The sequence below is a fragment of the Brassica napus genome, chromosome C3, assembly GCF_020379485.1.
Source record: "Brassica napus cultivar Da-Ae chromosome C3, Da-Ae, whole genome shotgun sequence".
Taxonomy (NCBI): Eukaryota; Viridiplantae; Streptophyta; class Magnoliopsida; order Brassicales; family Brassicaceae; genus Brassica; species Brassica napus.
Genome location: NC_063446.1, coordinates 65,920,189 through 65,935,665, shown reverse-complemented (window position 1 = coordinate 65,935,665; position 15,477 = coordinate 65,920,189).

Sequence of the window (15,477 nt, the reverse complement as noted above, 5' to 3'; positions counted from 1 at the left end):
TAATATCTTTATCCATTTGGAAGGGCACAACCATGCTGTGAGTCGCCGAGCTGCATGCTATGAGGTTTTCAATGTCCCATAATTCAGTTACTATTAGGTATCATTTCTTAAAAATGTACCCTAGTATATACTGTAACGTACTCACTACTTAAACCACAACTAAAGATTTGCGGCTTTTTTTTACTTCCTATCAATACTAATGTAATAAAACATCAATAAATTCTCTGTTGACTTTTACATATATTGTTTCTTGTTCTGTTCTAATCCCACTATCTAAGCTATTGAAATTTATAAAAAAAAACCTGCATTGTACATGTATGAATATGGTGAGTAATACAATCGCTAATAAAAACTATTATATGACCTAATCTTATAGATACCGTCTAGTTATTAAGAACTTATCCGAAATAATGAAGCACAAAAATGTATAATCTTTACAGAATGCAAATACCTTATATGATCCAAAACAAACACAAATGTTCGTATAATATACACTATGAAAACAGAGCATCAGATAATTTTTTCAACTTTTGTCATCTTCTTTTCAAAAGTTTCAGCTAGTAGTACAATATATTCTCAATCTTTGTAGTATCCAAAGGATCTAAATGATTGTGAACAGATTCTACCGAATTTTTTTTTGCATACTCATTTTAAAATATATCTTTGAAAAACCTACGACCAAAGAACTGAACAACAAAAAACCTACGGCCAAAGAAATAGTTACCACACTATCTTGGCACATTATACACACAATTTAGTCCATAGCAAGTGTTTTGTTTTTTCATATAAGTTGCTCCCATGTGGAGATTCTGGAGAAACCTGAATGGTAGGAACTAGATGAGACCAAAGAGTAATATCTGGTCCGTGGAAAGGACATGGTATAGAGACGCTCCTGAAGAATCGCATGAAGGATTTGAAGAGGCTGGATTCCGAAAAAAAACAATTCACATTATCAGCAATGCAAGATGTGAGTTGCATCTATTTCATCACTGTCACAACACCATGAATCTTGAGTTTTCAAATCAGACACCAAGATCCATGAAATTCCATATATATCTCGAGTTTTCAAAACCTCCTTGAAACAAACAAAATAATTCCAATACTAAATCCATGTTTAATATATCAAAAAACATATATTTGGGATTCAGTTTTGTCTGAGTCACAACTTACTCGGATTACTGATCATGGTGAGAATATTGAAATATGAAGGATGAAGAAATTTAGAAGAAATTTACTTTTCACAATGTGCACAGATTCGGTGAAAAGCTTGTTGCATCTATACTATTAAAACAAGATCATTCTTCTTTTTCCTTTTAATGAAATGACAATTTTTTTTTTCAAAAATATTTTGAATTACAAATGAATTTTATGTTTCATCAATGCCATTGTATTCTTTTTTTGGGGCCTATAACTACAAAGGCAGTCCAGAGAAATTATAAGTCTGTTTTATAATAATCAAGATTATTCACTAATTAAATGTCCAAATTTTAAAACCCATTAGTATCATTTGAGAAAATATTTTATAATATAAAAAATAAAATTTAATCTTAAATATAACCCATAAAATCAAAATTTTAGTTGTCATACTTTATTATAAAGATTCTTATATTTTCTTTATGCTATAAATAGTAAAAATTAATAAATACAAGTAAAAATTACAATAAGTATCATAAATTATAATTTATTTTTAAATATCATTTGGCGTTATAAGTTATAACATACAGGTAGAACGTAATAATTAAAAATAATTTTAAAATAATTATCATTAGGTGCTATAAGTTATAGCACACCTATAGAACTTAGTAATTGTTAATAGGTCTATGAAGATGACAAAAAGAAGGGGAGATTTTACTTTTACATTTGTTTTAGTATCATTTTCATATATACATTTAGAAGGAGGACATTTTCAGAAATACCTAAATGCAAAAGATAAAAAAATCTCTCACAATTCTAATCGAGCAATGGCGACGGCAACGCGACGAGATCGAGCGACGATGACAGCAACGAGATCGAGCTACAACGACGGCACAACGAGATCGAACGACGGCAACGAGATCAAGCGACGGCGATGAGATCGAGCGACGGGGACGAGATCAAGACGAGATGGAGTGTATTCTCTCTCACGAAGCAGACAAGATCCAAACTCGAAACCTCAGATTGTCGAATCCTCAGCAAGAATCACAAGTTGTAAGTAATTTTCTCGGATTTTGTTGTTTCGATCTAAGAGAAAAAGTTACCTATTAATAGTCGAATCTAAGAGAAAGAGTTTCGATTGTGAACATTGAGTTTTTGAAAATTTATAATCCTTTGTAAATCTAGGTTTCAAGTAATTTTAAGATTTTTATTACGAATACCACATAGGGTTGAATTTGACTTGATATTTGAATAGATGCATATAAAGAAAAGAGTTTTGATAGTAAACATTTCATTAAAAAAATTAAACCCCTTATAAATTTGGGTTTCAGTTACAGTCAATTTCGAAATTTTTCCGATGCGGCGATGATGATGATGATCCTCTACTATAAAATTGATTCGTGGTGGAGTTTATTTGCGACATTACGAAGAATGGCTATAAGTGAAGCTATAGATTCTTTTCCTCTGGCATCAGATAATCTTTGATCACTTCACAAGTTTGAAGAGATTGTAGGATCTGGGTTTACCATTGAAATCTATTAAGGATTAGGGATTACGATTTGTTGCAACATTGAGATTCAGAATATTCATTAATCTGAAGAAGGTAAACGATTGATTAGAGATGAGTATGCAATTTGATTTTGTGTTTTGAAATTTAGGAATTGGGTTTACGAATTAATTAAATACTATGGGTATTGAGACTTTAGTATTGAAATTATTTATAAGGATTTATTAAATAATTTATAAGGGTTGTAAATTCAGTTGTTATTTAGAGTCTGTCAAGTGGAAGCTTAGTCTAAGCAACGTCATAGACGTTGTTTTGTATTATCATTATTTTCAAAGGGTGAACCGAATATAAGATTTCCATGATTTTTTTTTGATGATCCTGGTATCCGGAGCTTCGAGAGGATTCGACTAGCGCCAATGACCGTCCACCGGAGCTTAGCCGGGGAGCCCACCGAGGCATCCAGGAGGGCTGGTGATCACCCCATGTAAATCCTACCAGTTGCCACACGTCAGCAGGCTTCTCCGTATTGGGCCCGAAAGTCCCTCAAGATAATCACCTCCCAGCGGCACTCGACCCATGACTTTCCAGGTTGAGTTTAACCACTGGACCACTAACACGTGGTTGATTCCAAGATTAGAAAAGTGTGCATAACTATTGTGTTGTATGACATTGCTGAAAAACATGAATACACAAGAAATTATTTACAATTCTAGTTCATAGCATTAAATTGAGAAAGATTGGATAACTATAGTTTATATGTAATGATATCACCGAAATTTGTGCTGATAGATTGGATCGAAGAGCTAAAAGCTAAGCATGTCCCTGGAGCTTTTCTAAAAGAACTAAATGATATGTCTTTGGAACTGTCCTAGAAGAGTTTAACACTAAGGTAACAAAGCTCAAATATTTTTTTTACTATGTGCACTTCTTTGCACTCACCATTATTTTTTTTCTTTGTTTCTCATCAGAGCATTCTAGAGCAGTTAGCTTTCCTAATGCAACTTGCACCTGTTTTAGCCATTCCTCCATCCTCAATCCATTCCACCTTCGAGTGTTTAATATTCAGCAAAATCAAAATGCTCATCACATATGCCAAGATATACACCATTTAGTCGATCCATCTTTCAATCTATTTATGTATTCTTCAATATATCAATTGTGTTTGCAAGAAGGAAGTATCTATAATGACTAATAAAGCTATTCATGTTTGTTTATAAGGGTTTATAAAATCAATCATATGAATATATAAAACAGTTTTATATAACCCATTTATAATAGTTATAAAACTTTTTATGAACCATTAATATTATAAATTTTTATAGTTATCTCTAAGGTTTATAAAACACTTAAATATTTATAAAACTATTTATAAGGGTTTATAAAATCATTTATAAGAATTTATAAATCATTCATAAGAGTTTATAAATCTATTTATAAGAGTTTATAAAAAAATTATAAGAGTTTAATAATCTTCATAACACAATTATAAGATGTAATAAGTCATTAGAAGAATTTACAAATCGTTACAAAAATTTATAAGTAAATCTTATAAAGCTATTTATAAGTGTTCAAAACGATCCATTGAGGAAGAGTTCACCACCAGAAGGTTGCTTGAGAGATGTTGGATCCTGCAGAGATGAGGACGTGATGGTGGCTTGTCGACTAGAAGGCTCAGTCTTTCACGCTCCATCAGCGACAACAAGCTCATCATAAGATCATTTCAGTACCAGTTCGATCTCGACAGTCGCTTGATCTTTACCTCAGACGCTTGTTTCTTCTTCACCTCAAAGATAAGTATCTTATAAACTTTATGAGATAATTGCAGTTGATTGCTTTGTTGTTTGCAACCTGTGCATAATGATTAGTGATTGATAAATTACAAACATCATTTGCAAGAGCCGAGCATTAACACGAGCTAAACCATAGCTTGCTTATCCATTACACAAAACTTTGATTATCTCTTTTGGATAAACTTGATCTGATAATCATCATATTTTTCTTTGTGAGACAGAATCAATTGTGAGGCAGACATATGACAAGATCAGACTCTGGTACAAGCTCTAGCTGACGTGATCACGGTCCGCACAACTCCTGCTGACTTCATCGTCGCCAATCTCGAGCTCATCACCGGACCTCGCAACTCACAACACGTTTCTCTTGACAGCAACGTTATCATAGCCTGACGAGTCGTACACACCAACAACTGCTCGGCACACATGATCTCAACACGAGACTTCGGGTCGGCAATAGTTCGGTAAACTTGTATTTTAGGCACGAGTTTATATTGAACTTGCTTTTTATTAGGCACGAGTTTGCGGTCGACTCGCTTATTGTTAGACACGAGTTTACAAAACTCAACTTTGGCTAGGCATGAGTTTACAGAAGCTCTCCTTCTACTAGGTACGAGTTCTCAGTAAACTCGCTACTGTCTTAGCATGAGTCAAGTAAACTCGTCTTTCGCTAAGCATGAGTTTAAAGCAAACTCGTTTTTACTAGGCACAAGTTCGAAATAAACTCGCCTAAACCGTGATAGGCTTGAGTATGTCTAGTTCATTGTCTAATAAACCCTCCTATCGTCGTAAACTTCGGAGAGATCGATTCCATCTCTCTCAACGAACTTGGGGGGACTTATTGTTGGAGATGGATTTACATCTTCCTCAAGGCCCATTAGACATTGAACTAGACCCATATTGTCCCTAGGCTTCATCTTTCTATAAATAAAGAGCTACCTCCTTATGAGAAATGATCTTCTCCTCTTCTTAGACTTTAAAGAACATATTTTCATAGAGATTTTGTATTCTAAAGTTCATTTACCTTTGTAATCATCTTTGTAATGAATATTTAATCAATGAAATCTTTTTTATGTTCTTTTTCCATTTGATTTCATTTCAAGATTTCTCCTAAGCCTCAAGAATCTAATCATTCAACTTAGATTCTTTTATTGTATTGATTCAACAAACATCACCAGCATAAACACCATTTTTGGATCAAACACATACTCAATTGAATATGTAGTCACTGTTGTAGGGAATACAATAGAGGGGGAGGGGGTGAAAAGGTGTTCAGTTATCAATCATGCAAAATCAGAGAGAGTACCAATAAACAGAGCAGTTGTTGAAAACCCTGAGATGTTGCTACTAGATAAAGCAACAAGGCGGAATGAGAGAGTAGCAATAAACAGCAATTCATCAAACAATTTAATTTTTGAAACACCACACTCACTTTAGTGGCTGGAGCTGGTGGTTTGGGTGCTCTGCTTTTTTTGGTTTGCCAATTGTATTTCAGCCCTTGCCTGAAAACCAATTTATTCTAGCATTTTTAAATACTTTTAGTTGTCATTCTCAAAAAATCCCAAGAGAACAAGAAGCTGTTCTTTATCTTTATCTGCTAATTACCGTCCTATTTGACTAAAAAGATAAAGACGGGCTGATAATCATGATTCTTCTTAAATTTTCAAGAGCTTATAAACAGCAGCTCATCAATGTTTTTCACTGGCATGTTATATGCAGGCCAATAAGAGATAATTAAATAACATGCCACTGAGTTTTAGATAGAAAGATTGTTGACCATGTGAGTTTATCGAGAAACTCATTCTCATCTTCATTCAAAGCTTCGGGTAGTCCTTGAATTATAATTCAGAGAAGCGTTAAAGACTTTCCCTTCTTCAGTGAAACCATTAAACAAAAGGCACGAAACAAAATTGTAACTCCAGAAATAAGAAATTAATCAAAGAGATAACCATAAGCGATTAACGAAGGGACCAATATGGCTAGAATTTTCTATAAAACGTGACTTACAAAGATCATCCACAGTGACTGTCCCCAATAACAATGGACCAAACACACAATTTGTTTCTCTGTTTAACCAGATTAATTTTGGCTAAAAATTCAACGTTAATCTAACAACCGTACATCAACGGGAGATCAATAACAAAGCGTCTCTGATGAATTCAACAACACGCCTACACATCGCTGAAAATGCCCCCACCTACAACTACAAAACCAAATAGGAACAACGCAACAAACAAGTTAAAGAAAGAAAAGATATTAAAAAAAAGTTAACATGCGGGGCTCGACCCCTAGTACTATTAATGCTTCTATACCAATAGATTTGACTAAGGGTTCATTAATGCTTCTATACCAGTAGGCTCAAGTTTCAATTCCTGGAGAAACCGATTTATTGAACAATTATGCAGGCTACGCATGAAAGACTTACAACGGATATTCAACATTGTTCAAGTATTATCCCGGTCAGGCGGATCTTCATAGGGCGGCTCTGGTGATGAAGTTAGACGTAGATCCTCATAAGACAAATAATATTATCGGTTGTCGAATCGTTTATGTAATCTTTTTCATAATTGTAATATCTTAGTTAAATCAGCGTTAAAAAAAAATCCTAAATACTATTATAAAAAGGCTAGTTAATAAGAAAAAAAAATTTGGCGAAAAGAAAAAAGTGATCTCCGTGAAGACATTGTCTCTCAGCTTGTTCTGGCCGTGTCGGCGTGTGCGCCGGTTACGGTTCCATTTGTCTGTGTTTTGCCTCCTGCCAGCTCTCCTCTCCTTCGGTGATATGCATGACGCCCTAGTTACAGAAGACGATGGCATCGCTCATATCTTATTTATAGATCTCGATTTTCATGCTTCTCCCTTTCAATCTGGAGTAAAGGCGAGTCGTTAGGAGCTTCGGAGGGTGTGGGGGGTCAGATTTAGTTGGCTTAGGGTTTGGTGTCCCAATTTTCTCTTTCCAGTGAGGTCCAAACCCTAGCGGAGTCTGTGTGTAAGATCGTATGTTGGTAACTCTATTGTTCTTATGGGAGCAAGGAGCACAATCCGGTTTTTATCACCAGTACTTCTCCCTTGTCTTGCGGCTGTTCGGTTGGATTTAAGAATTTGTCAGCTTGGGTTCTCTTTGATAAGAAGGTTGGTTGCTTCATCACCGTCTTGGTTTGCTTGAAATGCCTTGCTAGTCTCAAATATTTTTTCTGGTGTGCGGTGGCAGGTTTATACCGTCTCTGAGTGTGTTGTTACTTCTCCATCGAGGTTGGTGAGGCGGCTTCAGGAAATCTATGGTGATTGTGTGCTTCCGTTTTCTTATCCTTATCCTTGCATAGACTTTGTCGAAGGTTCCCTAAAATCTGGAGGGTCTTGTTTTAGCTTAGCTTGGGTGTATGAATGTAATGTGATTAAGAAATCTTTGATTTTTTGGAGATTGTGTGGTCTTGAGGCTATGGTGGTTTATTGGTGGCTGTTTAGGATTCTCTGGTAGGATCCCTTGACCATGGTCTTTAGCCTTTTCTCTTGTCCTCTTTGGTGACAAGTCGCTTATCGTGCTCTTTCAGTAAGGTCTAGTTGTCCGACCAGGGCCACCAGAGGCACAAAGCAGGCGAATATCCGGCTCAGTGCGAAGCTTCGGTGGGGAGAAGTTATGCTGTTTTCTTGGTTTTAAACCGATGGTTCTTCAGATTTCTTGGTAAGAGATTGTGGAGTTATAGCTCAATTGTGTACGGTCTCTGAGTAGTTGATTGTCAATCGTCTTCTTCGTCAGCTTCTCAGGGTGTTAGATACGTTTTCTCGTGGCTTCCTGTGTTGAAGCTTGTTCTTGGGTGGCGTTGGCTCGTGGTTCCTGGTTTGGAACGTGTCTTGGAGCTCTTATCTCACCTCAGATAAATTGGATCGTCATCGCTTTCTCGTTCATTTCGGCTTCTGTTATCGTTCAGCTTCATATCTGTAGTGATTATTGGTATGTTCCAAGAAGATTTCACTGATCACTTTTCTGTCTTGTTTGTGTGATGTCATGTGTTGTTGCCGTTTTATATTTGGCTCCGAAAAGTTATGTTTACCTTGTCAGCTTGTGGGTCTGTAATGGTATTGTATCAAACGTTAAAAGTCTATTAAACTAACAGAACAAAAAAAAATTGCTAACTACAACAAGGTATTGATGGAGTTTTGTCATATATCCTAAATCTTTTAATCATTTACGAAGGGATATTGTAAACTTATCTTTTTTTTTTTGGAACTACATTGTAAACTTATGGATTTTTAACGGGAAAACCTCTCAACTAAGTTTGTTTTGAGTAAAAACCTCCAAACTAAGTATTTAACGAAAAAATCCACAAACTAACTTTATTTAATGAATTAAACCTAGCAGGTCATAATTACCATTACTACCGGTAAATCTTTAGTTTGAGGGGTTTGTACATTAAGTAAACATAGTTGAGGGGTTTTACCATTAAAAATCAAAAAAAGAAAAAATTCAAAATTTTATAATATTATCTAAAATTAGTAACTTAAATTTCAAAATTAGCACTTTTAAATTTTTTTTTGTAAATATATGAGTTTGATGTGTTTTTAACATCAACATTATATATGTATAATTAAAAATGTAAAACTCAAAAAATATAATAAAAATTATCTAAAGATTTACTATTACAGCTTTATTAGAAAAGATTAATTTCTATTATATTTTCTTGTTTTTTTACATTTTTAACCTTTTAGTAATTTTATTACATGTAAATTTTTATTACACTTTTACTAGATAAGATATAATTTTATTATATTTTTTTGTCTTTTACATTTTAACATTTTAGTAATTTTATTACAGGTAAATCTTTAGATAATTTTTTATTATATTTTATGGGTTTTAAATTTAAATTTATACATATATGATGTTGATGTTCAAAACATATCAAACTTATATATTTACAAAAAAAAAATTAAAATATTAATTTTGAAAATTTCAGTTACTAATTTTTTAGATAATATTATAAAATTTTTGATTTTTTAAAAATTTTTAAGGGTAAAACCCCTCAACTATGTTTAATGAATGTAGAAACTCCTAAACTAAAGATTTACTGGTAGTAACAGTAATTATGACCAGTTAGGGTTTAATTCATTAAATAAAGTTAGTTTGAGAATTTTTTTTTAAATACTTAATTTGAGAATTTTCATCCAAACAAACTTAGTCGAGGAGTTTTAGCGTTAAAAATCCTACACTTATCTTATCTCTCTCAATTGGTAGTAATCTTGACATATTGGGCCTCAAAGGGCCAATATAGACCGAAAACCCGAAACCATTATTAACGTGTGTATATATGCCCAGCCGAAGATTATCTTATCCGGAAAATTGATATTTTCGATTTAGAGAATCTCAAAAGCATTATCAGATCGAAGGAGGAAAAACTGCAATTGGCTCAGAAAATAAAACTTCTAGTAATAAATTTGTAAAAGTCAATTAGTTAAGATTTATCGTTAATTATTCAGATTATTTTAATTACATAATTTTTAGTATTATACAATTGAATCAGAAAATGTTTATAAAAAATTGAGAAATTACGATAAATAGCAATGAAAACTTATTTAATTAGGTAAATAGATAAAGCATTGTGCATTTTTCATTAATACGAGTGTGCCCCCTATATTTAGACGTAAGTGGAGTACTGACACAACCGGTACATCTCGACTCCTCACATATGAAACCAGTTACCTAAATAATAATTTAAAACGGAATTGATCGACGAAACCACTGTAGCCTCAATTACCCGTGCTCTGCAAATCTTTCTCAACATTCCAAGTCACCGCTCCTCCTTCTCTGCCACGTCCTTGCTCGCCAATTCCGTCGCGGCTTTCTTCTTCCACCATCAACTGAAACCGGAGCCACCATGGCCGTGGTCTCACGACAAGACCACTTCCACATTCTACATCTTCGTTCTCAGCTCTGTGCCGGCTTCTCCCTCCACGACAGGACCACTTCCACATTCCCCTGCGACGTCTCTGTCTTCCTCGTCGTGTTCGTCGAGATCCTCAGCCACGACAATCGCTCATAACCACTGTGATTCAAGCTTTGCCGGCGTGGAAAGACCAATCCTGGGGCTCCATTCTTCGTCATGTCTTGCTCCGTCGCGGCCGTCTTCACCGGATTCAGGCTTTTGCCGTCGGTATCAAGTGAAGAGGAGGTTCCAATGGTGATTTCCCATACTTTTGTAAAATAGGTCCCTGAACTTCTGTTTCTTTACAAAGAAACCTAGAATTTCAGCATGTGCAGAAATATCCTATTAATTTAGCCCCAGACATTTCAATCTTACAATTTAGCCCAAGCGAATATTCTGAATTTACAGCGTTGGTCTCTAAACACTAAACTCTAAATACTAAACACTAAACTCTAAACCCTTGGATAAGCCATAATCCCTAGGGTTTAGGATTTGTCGAAGGGATTACGGGTTAGGATCAATGGTTTAGTGTTTTTAAAATTTAGTGTTTAGTGTTTTGATTTAGGGTATATGATTTATCCAAGGGGTTATGGTTTATCCAAGGGTTTAGGGTTTACCCTAGGGTTTAGGATTTATGGTTTAGGGTTTAGTGTTTTGCTGAAGACGTTAAAATATTTTTTAAAAAATCTTCTTTTTTTGCAACTAGTAAATTTTTTTACAAATAAAACATAATATAGGTTCACCAACCAATAGGATTTGTCGAATGGATTAAGGGTTAGGATTAAGGGTTTAGTGTTTAGTGTTTCTATTTAGGGTATAGGATTTATCCTAGGATTTATGGTTTACCCAATGGTTTAGGGTTTACCCTAGGTTTATGATTTATGGTTTAGGGTTTAGTGTTTTGCTGAAGACATTAAGATATTTTAAAAAAAATCTTTTTTTTTGCAACTAGTAATTTAAAAAAAAACATAATATAGGTTCACCAACCAATATTATTATTTTTATTTCATATTCAATATTTCATATTTAATATTTTTTTAAAAAAGGTCTTGCGTATCTCAGAGAAAACAAGTACTTCTTGTTTGTTTGTTCGTTTGCTGACTAGGGTCTGGTGATGGTCTTTCAGGAGAGTAAGATTCTCAAGTTCTTAGGTTTATGTGGAATCCACTCGCGTGAGCCCGGATCTGTCGTGTTCTTCTCGGCGATTGAGATACGAGGAGGCGTCTCTTGGCCGGAGGAGAATTTGAGGAGGAGAGAGCCCGTAAGAAGTGGAAGTGAGGGAAACGAGATGGTGAGTGTTGCCTTTTCTAGCCGGAGGATTGTGAACCAACGGCGTCGAAAAAGAGAACGCTTTGTGGATCGCTGGAGATGGGGACTCAGAGGCGAGCTTCATCGCCGGGGAAGAAGAGAGAGAAGTAGAAGAAGCTGAAGAAGAGGTTTTGGAGTAGAAGAACCCATTTTGAGTTGAATTTAACAAACACTGAGCTTTGAAAGATTTAGTTTGGTTTCTCTTTCTGGGTTCTTCTGAGATGTTTGATTCTCTCTCTCTCGAGTATATATCTCATTGCTTTTATGATTTTTGTTTTATTAACTGTGTTCCTAATGCATAAAAACTTCACCTTTGTGATTCTTGATTCTCAATTCTTGTTTGGTTTTGCTCATCAAAGTTTGAATTCTTTTTCCTTTTTAATCTTTATGTACAAGAACAAATGCCATTGCATTATTATAGAGAAAAATCTTTGTAGCCTTTCATATAAAACATCCAACTTTTTGTTTACTCAGAACCGAGTTTTCCGTTTCTTAAATGGTTGCAGATGAACTCGATAAATACAGCCATAGACAGACGTATCTGATGAGGGAGTAGGCTCGTTGTACGGATGGCGTTTTAGAGTTTTGGCACCAAAACCAAACCAATCATGACTCTAAGAAACCAAACCAAGAAAGGCGATGAAGATCATGACTCTAAGAAACCAAACCAAGAAAGGCGATGAAGACAGAGCATTGTAGCCTTCATGGACGAAACAACCGGATAGCGGAATAAATACATGGATATTTAACATATATCTCTTGAATACTACTAATTTAAAAATGTAATATGTCACACGAATAAATATATAGATCTACAAGATGAATACAAACCATTATATATACATTTAATCAGATTCGTTACCGTATATCTGGTACTATTAATCAATTAATATATAAATTTACAAAAAAAATCATTGCTATATTACTGTAAACTTCTCTGGATTACATTTTATTTTAATTTGTGATATTTTAGTATCGGTTTGTACTACATATATCTGGATATCTCGTTAGAGAATAATCGAATCTTATAAATATATCTGATTACAAAGTAACTTATCATGTTATGATTAAGTGTTTACAAACTTAACACCTATGATATTTGGGTTTAGGGATGTGAGGGTTCAGGGATGTAAGGGTTTAGGGTATAGTGATTAATAATTTTGATGCTGATTTTACAATTATCTTTTTATATTTAGTATGTATGAATAATGTATACTGTTTTGTAGTAGGTGTGATGAACTCTTACACAATGGTTAAGGGATATATATAATTTATGTTTAGTTGTTAACTACTTAACAGAGTTTAAACGTATGATATGGGTTTAGGGATGTTATGGTTTTAGGGTATAGTGATTACTAATTTTGATGTTGTTTTAGTATCTATGACTAGTTTATACTGTTTTGATGACGGTGTTCTCTAACTAATATCATGGTTAAGGGTTTTTGGTCTACAACTTAAAATTTATCTGTTGTGCCTTCTAATAGTTAGGGCTCTGATTTTTATGTGTACGGGTGTTGTAATAATTATCTAAAAAGATTGTTTTTTGAATTTTATCATAGTTGTATGTCAATTTTATACGGATTTTACACCACATAACCTCCAATTATAAAAATGAGAAATTAGGCCCCATGTACCTAGAAAGATCCATAATTAGATAAATATCCTAAACACTATTGATATTTTTAAACCTCAATTTTGTCCCTGCCCTTGCCCTTCCCCATGTCTCTGTCCCTGCCCTGCCAGCCCCTGCCCATACTTCTTCCTTCTCCTTTTCGTATCTCACTAAATTTTTTTACCAAATAATAATATTTTTTTCTTTTTCATCTTATCTATCCATTATCACACCCTTTTTTTACAAATAAATTTCTTCTCTTTTCTATATTCACATTCATGGATCCATAAAATTACCTCCTCGATGAGTTCATCTAGAACTGGTAGGAGAGAAGATTTGATCCTAACACAAACCAAAATTGATTGAATCAAATCTCTCACCATGAACCGAGGAGATTGAAATTCTGCAGAACTTGATGTTTGGAAATCTTATATCTTTATCACCTCATGAGTTCGTCTACCACAATCTCTTCGTCGGTTCACTCGGTCTCAACCACCACTGTACGTATTATAGATCTCCTCGATTCAGATGCTGGTGTATGTATGAGCTGTACAGTCAGAAGATAGGGTCTCCCCGATATAGATAACACTTCAGTAGCGAGTATAGTGAGCAGGTAAATCTTTGCTTAGATGTTACAATACATGTTAAAGATTTTTTAAATGGGTTATAAGATGTTAATAAATAGCTGACATTGGTTTGTACATAGTTTGTTAAATGTACGAAATTGATTACCGGTCTAACAAGTCATATAACATTGTACGTCGTCACAACTTAGCAGTTACATTTTATACAATATGTTGTCATTAACAGGTACATGTTTGGTTAGCTGTTATAAAACATATTATCGCTTTTTAAATTGGTTGGCAAGATGTTAAAAATAACTATTGTTACCTGATATATATTTTCTTAAAAGGTAAAAAAATAGATTATCGTGTTAACTTAATCATTATCTATTCAACTAATATATTATTAGCGGTTAACAATTATTGTATATAATAAAGCAATTATTGTATTGTTGCTAATACTTTATTGTGTTTCTTTTCTCTTTATCGACTGTGTTTTCTCTCTCTTCTGAAATAGTTGCACACTGTAGAGTCCGTAAAATCCTAGAACTAATCGTAATCTTTTTGGAAGGTTTGGAGATTTAAGAAGATGAGGAGGTTATCGTATGATTGGCGTTGGAAACATAGTAGATCATGATTTGGAGATTTAAGAAGAAGATTGATTGATTTGAAATAAAACTTTAATCTTAACAAAGGTTGAGATAATTGGGAGAAAAAGAGATAGATGAAAGATGTATGAATTCAGGAAAGAAAGAGAAACAAGATGAAACTTTAGGGCAGGGGTAAAATGGGAAAGGGAGATAGATAAATATCTACAGTGAACATGAGTTTTTCATGGTTTCGGGTAGTTACTTAATTTTCCAGCGGTTTGGGTATATTCACCCAATTGTCTCTATAAAAATAGCCTCACGGTTATGTTAAATGTGTGGTTTACTATTTAGAAACCTAATAAACTTTAAACATATGCTATTTGGGTTTAGTGAGTTAGGGCTTGTGAGTTTAGTGTTTAGTATTTTTGTTCTATTATATAGTAGTTTTCCAAAGTATATTTATCATTATTTACTTAGTTCTAAATGTTTTACCCACTACGGTTTAAATACTTAACATAGTTAAAACCTATGATATTTGGTTCATGGATGCTAGGGTTTAGGGTATAGTGATTACTAATTTTGAGGTTGTTTTATACTTTTCTACCTATATTTAGTATGTAGGACTAGTTTATATTTAGTGTAGTGTTTAAAAATCATATTATAAATATATGTAATGTTGTGATATTTTTGGGATCGGTTTGTACTACATAAACCGAACGTGTAAAACGGTTTGTAACATTTTGTGTGATTGTTGTAGAACGCTGACTACCGTTACCAATCGCAAAAGCTGCATTTACAGGTGATATCGGGGAAACCAGTCAAACGAATATTCTATTTTTTCATAAACAAAATAATAGAATCAGTTATAAACTATTATGTAATAATTTCATAATTTATAATCAGTTATAATTATTATGTAATAATTTCATAACTTATAATAAAGTTTGCATTAATACAAAAATATTTCAAGAGATAAGAACGGAACTTACAAACTAAATAATAAAATGTGTGAAACAATGTAATAAAACAGATGGGTAACAAAACTGACTTTATTC